This window comes from Leptonychotes weddellii, chromosome 4 (assembly GCF_054177405.1).
Source record: "Leptonychotes weddellii isolate Sample4059 chromosome 4, ASM5417740v2, whole genome shotgun sequence".
NCBI classification, from domain to species: Eukaryota; Metazoa; Chordata; class Mammalia; order Carnivora; family Phocidae; genus Leptonychotes; species Leptonychotes weddellii.
The window spans coordinates 107,195,056-107,208,507 of record NC_138372.1 but is presented as its reverse complement, the minus strand read 5'-3'; the positions used below and the strand labels follow the sequence as shown (position 1 = coordinate 107,208,507).

The following is a 13,452-nucleotide window of genomic DNA, read 5'->3' as shown; positions in this document are numbered from 1 at the left end:
GGTTGGCCATGGGGAGACCAGTACAGAGTCTAAAACAATAATCCAGTTAAGAAATGAAGGCCTGACAAATTAACTGTGGCAACAAGAATGGAAAGCAAAGATCAAACTTAGTATCTACTTTGGTGAAATTAACAGGACTTGGTAAATAATAGGGAAAGAATGGTAAGGTATTTAAGGGTGACTCCACTTTTGGCTAAAGTGACTGACACGGAAGGGTATGCCATGAATTGAGATACATAAAGTAGGAGGGGCACCTGGGTGGCTCAGTCAGTTAAGCGTCCAACTCTTTGATTTTGGCTCAGGTCATGATCTCAGGGTTGTGAGATTGAGCCCCGTGTCAGACTCCGCGATCAGTGGGGAGTCTGCCTCTCTCTCTCTCTTCCTCTGCCCCTCCCTCTGCTAGTGCTCTCTCTAAAACAAATGAATAAATCTTTAAAAAAAATAAAAAGGTAAAAAATCAGGTTTCAAGGAGAGAATGAAGAGTTTATTTTAGACACATGGAATTCCAATGCTTATGTCAGATACAAGTGGAAAGGTCTTGGTAGCTGGTGATCTAGATAATTGTGTGCTTATATATGAATATGCACTATAAATGTGTGAGTATGTAAGTGTGTGATATGCACATATCAGCAGGACTTTCTCCAGTAATGTTCAGCTACCTTAGTTTAGTAGAGAACGCGGATGTAACTTTCAAAGTTAGTTTGGCTTGGATGCCAAGTTCTGTTGGGTGATGGCCAACTAAGGGGTGGAGAAACTGATGCTATCAGCAAAATCTTCCCATTAGGGGAAGAGAGTAATAAATATTTGTTAAACACTCCTCCAAGGATGCTGGAAACCTGATACGGTCAGGCCAAATTTCCAGTGAAAAATTCGTATGGTACCCTTGACACTGAGAACAGGGTGAAGGGGACAAGAAAGCCTTCAGTTTACACCACATTCCAGCTTTATAGAATTACCTGTTCCACCACTTCTAATACAGCCCAAGGCAAGAAAGATGTGCTCTCAATGCAAATTAAGTCTGGAGGTACTGGGACAGGACACGAGCATATTCAAGGGGCCTTGAAATTGGTGTTCTTAGTTACACAAGTCATGTGTTTTCCCTAAACATAGAACTCCACCTATCCTGTCAGTTTAGATGGTTCGGCAAGCTATTGCAATCTGTCTTAGGGCCAGCTAGTTAGTTGACTATGCTTTCCAACTATTATCTTGGCTGTATCTTTTGTTTTTGCTTAGATTTTATTTATTTGAGAGAGAGTGTGCCTGAGACAAGAGTATGAGGCAGAGAGAGAGAGCACGCGTACACACAAGCAAGGGGGAGGGGTAGAGGGAGAAGCAGACTCCCTGCCAAGCAGGGAGCCTGATGCGGGACTTGATCGTATGACCCTGGAATCATGACCTGAGTCAAAGGCAGACACTTAACTGACTGAGCCACCCAGGTGCCCTTGGTTTATCTTTTAGTACTTTAGCAGCTAAGCCAGGAATTGCCAGCCTTGATTTTTCAATAGTTTAAGATATTTTATTTAAAGATTTTTAAGTTTATTTATTCATTTAATATGTCATCTCTACACCCAACATGGGGCTCGAACACATGACTCCAAGATGAAGATCAGTCGCATCCTCCTCCAATTGAGCCAGCCAAGTGCCCCTCAAGATATTAAGTAATCTCTACACCCAACGTGAAGCTCAAACTTACAACCCTGAGTTCAAGAGTCAAGTGCTCCACTGACTGAGCCAGCCAGGTACCCCAAGAGCTTAAGGTGTTTTTTTTAAGATATTTTAAGTTATTAGACTTTTGCCTCAACATTGTTTGATGTTTATGTATTTTTCTGGGTTCCCATAGTAAAATTGATGAACACAGGGAAAAATAACCCATCAAATGGCTAAGAGAGTGAGAATATCTGATAAGGAGACAACTGTTAAGCAAATGGCAAGTTTAACCACAATTCACACCACAATCCTCTTTGGAATCCTAGAGGGAATATAATACTGAGTTTTGGTAATATACAACTCTGAGAAAATGGAATTTTACTCTATAGAGAAAATACACAGAGGAAGACAGGGAAGGATATATGTAACTACATATACACACACAACAGAGTTACATATATAATTATAATACAGTAATACATCACTTCTGGGGCATTCTGAAATTTTCATGAAGTTAGCATGAGGCTTTTGGGAAGGGGTATTTTTCCTAGCCTGCTGTAATCTTTGTGACATTTATTCCTGGGTCTAAAAAAAAATCTCTTCCAACTACTAGGACATTAGGTAGCTACTGAAGGAAGCTCCTATAAAAGGAGAAGCCAATCTGTTCTTCTGGGTTTTCAAAAATCTCATGAGTTTTAGAATGCTTAGAGCAAAGAAGGTTTAGGACAGAATTCCACCTACATATAACCAAGTGGGACCAAAGCAAAAAAGATTAAAGACTGAAGGAAAAAGGACAAGAGATAAGTAATTAAATAAATACTTAACCATCCAAACATTTATTATCTACTATGCAGAGGAGAAACTATGCTAGGTGCTGGGAATGCAGAGATGAAAAGATAGTCCGTTTTCAAAGAATGCTGCCCTTATGTTGAACCAACATGAAAAACAAGCGTCATGACAGAGTGCTAAGATAAATTCATGCTCAGGAAGATTTAGGAATGAACACAGAGAAGAGAGCATATAATTGCTATGTGTGCATGTGTGGTGGCTGGTGGTGGAGGGGGCAGGGAGGGTGTGTTGTGTGTCATGGCATTCCAAGAGGAGGTATGAGACTTTGTTATATCCTTGAAGGATCAGGTAGGAAGAAAGGGCATTTCAAGGGTCGAGAATACTTTCTGCGGAGGCGGGCTGAAAGAGCACCATCCAGCGGATGAGCTCTTAGTATAATATAGAGAGCACATTGTAAGGAGATGGCCAATAAGGGGACTTGTTTTCCAAGCTAATGAGTTTGATTCTTGAAGCTGTGAGGAGCTCACTACACGTGGTGTTAATAAAATTGGGGAGTGACATTCAATTTTCATTTTTATGAAGATCTCAGAGGCAACAATTTAGAGGATTGAAAAATTAGGACAGGGAATCCAAGAGCAATGATAGAAGAGAACGACTTGGGGAGATACTTAACAGGTAGAAATCACAAGACACAGTGGAAAGCAATATATATTCACCACTGAACTATAAATGTCATTATAATTGACTATAAAGGGGTAGGGAAAAAGAAACACTTCAGGACAGAGGCTACTGAAGATTCTAATATCCGGAAGGAACTGTTTAAGGTAAGAACAGAAAAGTATTTGTTAGGATAGGCAATTTTAGGAAGTCCAGGGTAACCTTGGCCATGGTAGAGGAAGTTGACCTGTGAACTGCGGTGTGAAAATGAATGAGGAAATGGAGATGGATCTTACTAGAAGAGAACATATCCAGAACTGGGAATGACAGGTTTTTGTTTTAAAATGGTTTAACTTTGATTATGTAATTATATGCTGATAGCCTAGAGAAGGAGAGGATGAAATCATTTGAAGGAATGTTTCTGAGGAACAGAAAAAGACAGTAGTCTCTCAGGTTCTTCTGTTAGGTAATAGAGCTGAAGGAACTTCAGTCTCCACACTCCTCAAAGCCTGCCCAGGAGAGCAGCATGGACAACACGTGACAGCTGGTTCCAAATGCAGGCTTTCAGCCCACACCCCTGACCTATGGAATCAGAATCTTCCTTTTAACAGGATTCCTAGGTGATCTGCGCACATATTAATGTTTGAGAAGCACAGCTCTAAATACAACTGATTTGAGGGAAAAAATCGTTTATTTTTATTTATTTATTTTTTAAAGTAGGCTCTATGTCCAATGTGGGGCCTGAACTCACGGCCCCAAGATCAAGAGTCATATCCTCCACTGAATGAGCCAGCCAGGTCCCCCTGGAAAAGAATGTTTTTATAAGATATTCTGAGCTAAGGAAAAAGCAATCTCCACACCACCAACTGCAACCCATATGTTACCATGAAGTAGAAGAATAAGCAAAATAAGAAAGACGTTCATCTTTCAGATATTATATATCCCCTATCCCAATTCCATTTTCGGGGGGAGAATGGTTAAATCACACTGGAAACCTCTAGGTTAAATAAAACTGAACAAGCTTCTTAACAGGGGGTTCTCAGAAACTAATAAACTATTGTGAATTCTGGTTTTCTATAAGGGAGATACACACCAGCTCCTCCTAAACACATCTGACCATGGAACCCTATGCAGAGGTGATCATTTTATTATTTTATTTTTTAAAAAGATTTTATTTATTTGAGAGCAGAGAGAGAGAGCACAAGCAGGGGGAGTGACAGAGGTGGAAGAAGGAGGAGACTCCCTGCTGAGCAGGGAGCCTGACGCAGCACCCGATCTCTGGACCCCGGGATCATGACCTGGGCTGAAGGCAGATGCTTAACCGACTGCGCCACCCAGGTGTCCATAGAGGTGCTCATTTTAATTAATGCTCCTCAAAGGAGGATAGAATAGTCTTCAATACTGCTATTCTCTACTGTATGGCACAATAGAAAGGGGATAACAAATGTGAAAGAACTTTGACAACGTGCCATACAAATATACAACAGCATTATTTCAGGTACTTGGCATGTTTTAATCACCTGAAAATTCTTCTGAAATAAATTTTCCACTTATGAGACACTCTTCTAAATGCGGACACCACATATGTGCACATCACTGGATTCGAGTGACAGAAGGAGCTTCTTGTATGTAACCTTCATACCAACACCTCAGTTTGTCACAGGGCAGACCACAGAGGCCAGATTTTCCTGGGACACCGCGGAGTAGGACACTAAACAAAGCTGTGGTTCTAGAATGATCTGCCAGAGGGTGGCAGCTGAGGAGGTGTTTCCATGAGGAGCCAGGACAGTTACCAGGTACACATGGCATCTTGGCGTCCTCAATGATCTTCAGGTCTCAGTTGAAAACAGAAATCAAAACTAATATTCAAAAATATTTACTGCCAGTCACATAGCTGATTCTTAATTTTCCTATCAGCAAAATCTTCAGTAAAATGGAGGTCAAAGTAATTTTTTTCTTTTTTGTCAGCCAGAGATAAAAGAGCCTAAATCTCATTTTCCTAAAATGCTCTGTATACTCAGCGTAAATATTACTTGAATAAACCATACGCAACTAAATGGGTTTTTCCCTCCATGTGCTATGAACTCAAATATATGTGTATAGCACCCAAGTATCATGTTTAAAAAATCAGTACTAGAAACTGAAAATGTAAAGAATTAAGTTCTGGTCTCCTATTACCGTGGGAATACCATATAGACAAGACTATTTTGGTTGAAATTGGCTTTCTGATTTCATTGACATTTAGGGGATGAACTCCGGGGTGTATTTCTACTATCACATTTATGGGTGTATTTCCTCAGTGAATAACAAAAAGGACAAATTATAATAGCACGTTTAGAGCTATCCAAAGTTGTATTATGAAGTGACTAAAATCTACTACTTCACAAGAAGGATGAATTCCTTTATTATAACTTGTAACTCAGAAATTGTAACTTACAGTTTGGAAACCAATATACTTAAACACAGTAGTTGTATACTATAGTAGTTTGCTAATAGAGAGGTTTTACATGGAGAAAGCTGTTTGTGTGTAGATAATAAATGTTTATATGTGTGTGGTATTAATGTTATATATGATTTTATAAATAGTAGATCTTGTCTGAGGAATTTTATTTTTAAGGTATTTTATTTTTATGCTCTCTAGAAAATAATTTGAAAAATATTTTTTTGAGGGGGGGAGGGGCAGAGGGAAAGGGAGAGCGAGAATCCCAGGCAGGCTCATGCCCAGTATGGAGCCTGATGTGGGACTCAATCTCACAACCCTGAGATCATGACCTGGGCTGAAATCAAAAGTCAGATGCTTAACTGACTGAGCCATCCAGGTGCCCCCCAAAAATAATATTTGAAAGTACAGTCTTGGTGTCATTTTAAATTTAAGATCCCAGCTGAAGATCAGCAGCATAAATTCAGGTAAGAGCAAAACAGTTGGTATAGGAGAGGGTGGAGTTAAGGAAAATATAAAGTTCAAGTATTTTAAGTAGAGCAGTGCTGAATGATGGTATTAGTGGTCAAAGGTCAGAGAGAGCCCATCAAACAGAAGTAGAAGTGGTGTCACTTTCTAATAGCACTCTGTCCTCACTCTCTCCCCAGACTGTCACTGAAATAAAGCACTTTTTAAAAAAGATTTTATTTTAGAGTGAGCGAGCAAAAGAGAGTGAGCGTGTGCACACGGGGGTGAGGGGAGCAGAGGGAGAGAGAGAATCTCAAGCAGACTCTGCACTGAGCCTGGAGCCTGACTGGGGCCGGGGGGGGGGAGGCTCAATCTCACCACCCTGAGATCATGACCTGAGTTGAAATCAAGAGTCGGATACTTAATCAACTAAGCCACCCAGGAGCTTCTGAAATAAAGCATTTTTAAAGAAGATTTATTTGAGAGAGAGAGCACAAGCGAGAAAGAGCATGATTGGTGGGGGGAGGGGTAGAAGGACAAGAAGACTCCCCCTGAGCAGGGAGCCCGACGTGGGGCCTCATGACCCGAGGCAAAGGCAGACGCTTAACCGACTGAGCCACCCAGGCCCTCTGAAATAAAGCATTTTGAAGATCATCATACACCATCCCACCTACTTCTAAATGAATAAAGAGGATGCATGTATGACACAGAGTTGTTGGTGCTTCACTTCACTGATTTTAACTGTATCCTGTTATTCTGGCTCAGTGTTCTTCAACCTCGATACTACTGATATTTACACCAGACAATTCTTTGTTGTGGGGAGCTATCCTATGCATTTTTCTCTAACACCAGTTTGGCTGTTCTTCCCCTCAAAAGATCCTTCATAGATGAAATCATTTAACTGAGTAGTAAATCCATGGACTAATAGTAAACTTACTTCCAGCAACAACACAACTAATGGTGGAAAAATGCTGTCATCTGATGCTGCAAATTAACCAATCTCTTCCAGGGAAGTATAAGAGTTAAAAACTTCATGGTCTCTACTTGGCACTATAGTAACTAGATCTTGATTAAAATATAAAAATAGATTGCAGCATAACAGCAAAAGGCAACAGGTCTAGTTAATAAACAGAAAGGAATCATCACTCCATCAGGTTTAACCTTAATGAATAATGATGTAGTTAAAAAAAAATTTTTTTTTTAAGATTCCATTTATTTGTCAGAGAGAGGGAGAAAGTGAGCACGTGTGCGCACAAGCAGGGGGAGCAGCAGACTCCCAGCTGAGCAAGAAGCCCGCTGCAGGGCTCAATCCCAGGACACTGGGATCATGACCTGAGCCAAAGGCAGATGCGTAACCGACTGGTCCACCCAGGTGCCCCTAGGTTTAAATTTCTAAAAAGAACTTTTAGTCAAATGGTCCATGATCAGGACACTGGCTCTGTATAAATCATTCTATCTTTTCACATACAGTAGTCCCCCTTATCCATGGTTCTGCTTTCCATGGTTTCTATTACCCTCGGTCAACCATGCTCCAGAAACAGATGATCCTCCTTCTGATGTACAGTTAGGTCAAGAGCAGCCTAACGCTACACCACAATGCCTACGTCATGCACCTCATTTCATCTTATAACACAGGCATTGTACTGTCTCACATCATCACAAAGGTGAGTACAGTATAGGACGATGTATCATGGTTGTATGTTTTTTAAATTATTGCCACTGAAATATTTATAGGTAAAATATTTCTGGAATTTCCTTTAAAAAAAAAAGAGGACATAATAAAAAACATCGTCAAAATGGTGATAACTTCTGAAGCCAGATGACAGATGGTAGATATATGGATTTACCTTTTTACTTTTTTAAGTGGTGACAACTATTTAAATTGATTTAAAATAGCACCACCAACCTTACTGTGAACTGACCAAAATGCTTTAATATGGGTGATGTAGAAAAATGCATAAACATATACTGTCATATAAATGCTCATTACTTAATGATGTACTTAATTGGGTTTTAACGTCTGACATGCAGAAAAGGTCATGAATGAAGTCAGTTTGTTTAAAAAAAAATACTAGATTATTTATGAAAGTGCAAAACATCTAATGTTTTGCCCAATTTTGGAGTTCTTCCCTTAGTTACTTTGCTCCACATAAAACTCATTATTATCTTCCAACCAGGTCTTTCTTATTCTATATAGCTCAGCTGTCTCTTTTATGAATATTAGTATAATTTTCTTCAGTTACTTCTGAACAATCTTACTAAGAAAGTCTATGTATGCATAATAAAAATCTCAACAATGACTTTATTATTTGTTAGGCATAAGCTAAAACACATAATATTCAGCATGGAAAAACCTGGTTGTTGTAAAAAAAAAAATTTGCTTTGTGCAAAAATGTGACAGAGACTCACCAAAGAACCATACTTAAAAAAAAATTAGTAACTTAATATTTTGAAAAAGAAATTGTGTTCTTTGTAAATTCAAAAAATATCACTTAAGCTTTTATAACTATGCTCCATATTCTCACACTGGTATTTTATTATAATACAACTGTGAGGCTTCTTAATCTTTAATTAAAAAAAAAATTGCCACTGTGATTTTTAACAACAGGTTAACTTTAAAGTTGTTTGTGTGTGGTTATTATTATTATTGTGTTCTGATCAAACTTTCTGAGGTAACTATAGATTCACATGCAGGTTTAAGAGAGAATACAGAGAGATCTTGTGTAACCTTTACCTGGTTTCCTCTAATGGTAGTATCTTGGAAACGTATAGCACATTGTTACAATCAAAATGTTGATAAGTGATACAGAACATTTCATTATAAGGATCCCTCGTGTTGGTCTTTTTATAAACATACCCACTTTCCTTCCACCCTGACACCCCCTCTTAAACCTGGCCATGACTAACCTGTTCTCCATTTCTCTAATTTTGTCATTTCAAGAAAGTCACAAATAGAACCATATGGTATGCAATCTTTTGGGTGTGACTTTATTCACTAAGCATAGTTTTCTGGAGACTCATCTAGGTTGTTGCATGTATCAATAGTTCATCCCTTTTTACTGTTGAGTAGTATTCTGTAGTGTGGATGTACTATGTAACTTTGTCGAACTATTCATCCGTAGAAGGACATCTAGGTTGTTTTCACTGTTTGGCCATATTGTGAATATAGATGCTATGAACATCTGTGTACTGGTTTCTGGGTAAACAGAAATCTTTGTTTCTCTGGGATAAATGCTCAGACGTGCAACTGCTAGGTAGCATGGTAGGTGAATGTCTAGTTTCTCTCTTTCCTTTTTTTTTTTTTAACATTTTATTTATTATGTAAACTCCACCCCAAATGTGGGGCCTGAACTCATGACCCCGAGGTCAAGAGTTGCATGCGCTACTGACTGAGCCAGTTAGGTGTCCCTGAATGTACAGTTTTTAAAGAAACTGTCAAACTGTTTCTAGAGTGGCCCTATCATTTTACATTCCCACCAGCAATGTATGAGTGATCTGTTTCTCCATATCCTTGCCAGCATTTGGTGTTGTCACTTTTTTTAATTTTAGCCATTCTGACGGACGTATAGTGATATCTCATGGAGGTCTTAAGTTGCATTTTCCTAACAGCTGGCTGATGTTGAGTATCTTTTCGAGTGCTTATATGCCTCTTATATGTCCTTTTTGATGAAATCTCTGGTCATGTCTTTTGCCCGTTTTCTGATTGGATTGATTTTTTTTTTAAACTATTGAGTTTTGCGAGTTTTTTATTCTAGATACTAGTCCTTTGTTGGTATTTGGTTTACAAGTATTTTCTCCCAGTCTGTAGCCTGCATTTTCATCTTTTTACCAGGCTCATTCATAGAGCAAAAGTTTGAAAAGGCAAACTTATCAATTTTTCCTTTTATGGATCATGCTTTTAGTGACAAGCATGTCTATCACTACATCCTGAAGACTTTCTCCTCCCCCCCCCAAAAGATAAATAGCTAAATGTTTTACATTTAACTCCATGATCTGTTTTTAGTTTTTGTATAAGGTGTGAGACTCAGGTTCATTTATTTTGTCTATGAATGTCCAATTGCTGGAGCACCATTTACTGAAATGCTTATCTTCCTCTATAAGTTGTTTCTGCACCTCTGTTAAATTATTTGGGCATATCTGTGTGGGTCTATTTATTGTTTCTCTATTCTGTCCCACTGCTGTTAAGTATCTATTCCTTTACTGATATCACACAGTCTATGTTAAGGCTTGAAATCAAAGAGTGATTCCCCTACTTTATTCTTTTTCAAAATTGTTTTAGCTATTCCAGGTCCTTTGCCCCTCTATCTATATTTTATAACAATACTGTCAGATAGCTACCAAAAAATCTTACTGGAACTTTGATAGGTATTGGGTTAAACCTCTTTATCAATCTGTGAAGAAGTGACATCTGTATTAGATTGAGTACTCCAAACAATGAACATTGTATATCTCTTCATTTATTTGTATCTTTCTTTCATTAGCATTTTGCAGTTTTTAGCATATATGTCCTGTTCCGTATGTTATTTTTAGATTTATACCTAGGTATTTCATTTTCTTTTTGTGAGATTATAGATGGCATTGTATTTTAAATTTTGGTGTTCATTGCTATATACACAAATAGATTTTTTTAAAAAGTAAACTCTGTGCCCAACATGGGGCTCAAACTCACAACTCTGAGATCAAGAGTCACATGCTCTACTGAGCCAGCCAGGAGCCCCATATATATAATAGATTTTTATATATTTGTCTTGTATCCTGTAATTTTTTTTTAAGATTTATTTATTTGACAGAAAGAGACACACTGAGAGAGGGAACACAAGCAGGGGGAGTGGGAGAGGGAGAAGCAGGTTTCCCACGGAGCAAGGAGCCCGATGTGGGGCTCAGTCTCAGGACCCTGGGATCATGACCTGAGCCGAAGGCAGACACTTAACGACTGAGCCACCCAAGCACCCTGTATCCTGTAATTTTCTTGAACTCATTTATTAACTAGTTTGTGTGTGTGTGTGTGTGTGTGTAAATTCCTTGGGATTTCCTAGAGACAATCATGTCAGTCACAAACAAAAAGTTTTATTTCTTCCTTTCTGAGTTGTCTGCCTTTATTTCCCTTTCCTGCTTTATTGCACTAACTAGAACTTCCACCAATATCTTAAATAATGGTGAGAGCAGACATCCTTGCCTTGTTCCCGATCAAGGACTAAAAGCATTTAGCCTTTCATCATAAGTGTAATGTTAGCTGTGGGTTGTTTTGTAGATTTTTAAAAAAAAAATATTTTATTTATTTGACAGGGAGAGAGACAGCCAGAGAGGAAACACAAGCAAGGGGAGCGGGAGAGGGAGAAGCAGGCTTCCCGCGGAGCAGGGAGCCCGATGCAGGACTCGATCCCAGGACCTTGGAATCATGACCTGAGCCAAAGGCAGACGCTCAACGACTGAGCCACCCAGGCACCCTTGTAGATGCTTTCTAACGAGCTGAGGAAGTATTCTTCAATTCCTTTTTTTTTAAGTTTTAAAACATGTACAGGTGTTAAATTTTGTCCAATGCTTTTTCTGCATTAATTGCTACAATGTGGTTTTATTTCTTCACCTAATTAAAATGGAGATTATATCGACTGGTTTTCAAATACTGAACCAGCCTTGCATCCCTGGAATAAATTCCATTTGGCCATGATATATACTTTATGTATGTACATGGGTATGATTTCATATATGGTTGAAATTCTATTTGTTGATACTCTGTTAAGGAATTCTGCTTATACATAATAAGAGGTATCAGTCTGTACTTTTTTTTGGTACTTTCTTTGGTTTTGGTTATCAGTGTAATATAAGCTTCATAAAATAAATAGGGAAATGTCCCATTTCTTCTTTTTTTTTTTTTGGAAAAGATGTTGTAGAATTGGTGTTCATTCTTTCTTTAAATGTTTAGAAAAAAATAAATGAATGAGTGATTGTATGTTTGGTAGAATTCTCCAGTGAAACCATCTGGACAGAGAGATTTCCTTTTAGGGAATTTTAAAATTATGAATTCAAATTTCCTTCATAATTATATAGGACTATTCAAATAATCTATCTCAGGGACACCTGGGTGGCTCAGTTGGCTAAGCGTCTGCCTTTGGCTCAGGTCATGATCCCAGGGTCCTGGAATCGAGTACCGCATCGGGCTCCCTGCTCAGAAGGGAGTTTGCTTCTTCCCCTGCCTGCCACTCCCCCTGCTTGTGCTCATTCTCTCTGACAAATAAATAAAACCTTAAAAAAAAAAGAGTCAAATTAAAAAAAAATAATAATCTATCTCACATTAGGTGAGTTGTAGTAGTCTGTGTTTTTTTGTCCATTTTATGTGATTTATTATATTTATGTATTGTTCCTTTGATGTCTGCAAGATCTGTAGTTTTATGTTCTGTTTTGTTTCTGATACTGGTAAGGTAATCTCTGCCTTCTCTCTTTGGTCAATCTTGATAGAGGTTTCTCAGTTTTAATGACCTTGAAAAAACACAGTGTTTCATTCATTTTCTCTATCATAATTTTCCTGTTTTCAATTTCACTGATTTCTGCTCTTACCTTTATTATTTCTTCTATTTGCTTTGGGTTTCTGAGGTGGGAGCTAAGATTCTTGCTTTGAGACTTCTATTCTATTGTAGGCATTTAATGCTATACATTTCCCTCTCTGTACCTGAATTACCTGTTATTTTCTGATATGCTATAGTTTCATTTTCATTCAGTTCAATATATTTTTTTTTAAAGATTTTATTTATTTATTTGACAAAGAGAGAGACAGCAAGAGAGGGAACACAAGCAGGGGGAGTGGGAGAGGGAGAAGCAGGCCTCCCCCGGAGCACAGAGTCCTACGCTGGGCTCGAATCCAGGACTCCGGGATCACGACCCCAGCCGAAGGCAGACACCCAACGACTGAGCCACCCTGGCCCAGTTCACTGTTTTTTTTTTTCTAATAAAAAAAATTGTATTTACTTAAAAGCATTCAGAATGTCAACAAAAGAGCTGCAACTTTTTTTTTTTTTTTGCAATTACAGAGTGGTATTCAGTTAACAGAACAATAATTATTTCGTAGAAGCTGCATCAGAGACAACTGAAGATGAAAAACTACCATCCCCATATATAACTAATTTGTGCTGTGCACCAACAAGAACCTGCTTTAAATTTCCATGCCAATTTACAACCCCCATACTGCACCAGGCAAGGTTAGTGGCTACTGAAAATACCACCAGGACAGGGCTATCTAAAGACACATTCGGTAGTGTGTTAACTATACAAAGAAAGACACTGTACAGTTTAAAAACAAATCTTACACAGCCTTACATTTCAATTTTTTTCTTTAAAAGGAGTGAGTTGTGTACAGGGGGGTTAAATGCTTTATAGACAAGAAAAAAAAACTGCGCTAGAACCAACTTATTCATCATCATCTTCTTCATCTTCTCATCCTCCTCCTCCTCATCTTCTTCATCTTCCTCCTCTTCCTT

The 13,452-nt window shown here is 38.4% G+C and overlaps 1 protein-coding gene and 1 pseudogene across 2 annotated transcripts in view; both read right to left on the bottom strand.

Moving 5' to 3' along the window:
- The window catches only part of RAB2A (RAB2A, member RAS oncogene family), an 88,045-nt gene that overhangs the window by 10,192 nt on the left and 64,401 nt on the right, over window positions 1-13,452 (bottom strand). The window lies entirely within an intron of this gene.
- The window catches only part of LOC145720904 (high mobility group protein B1-like), a 12,843-nt pseudogene continuing 5,158 nt past the window's right edge, over window positions 5,768-13,452 (bottom strand).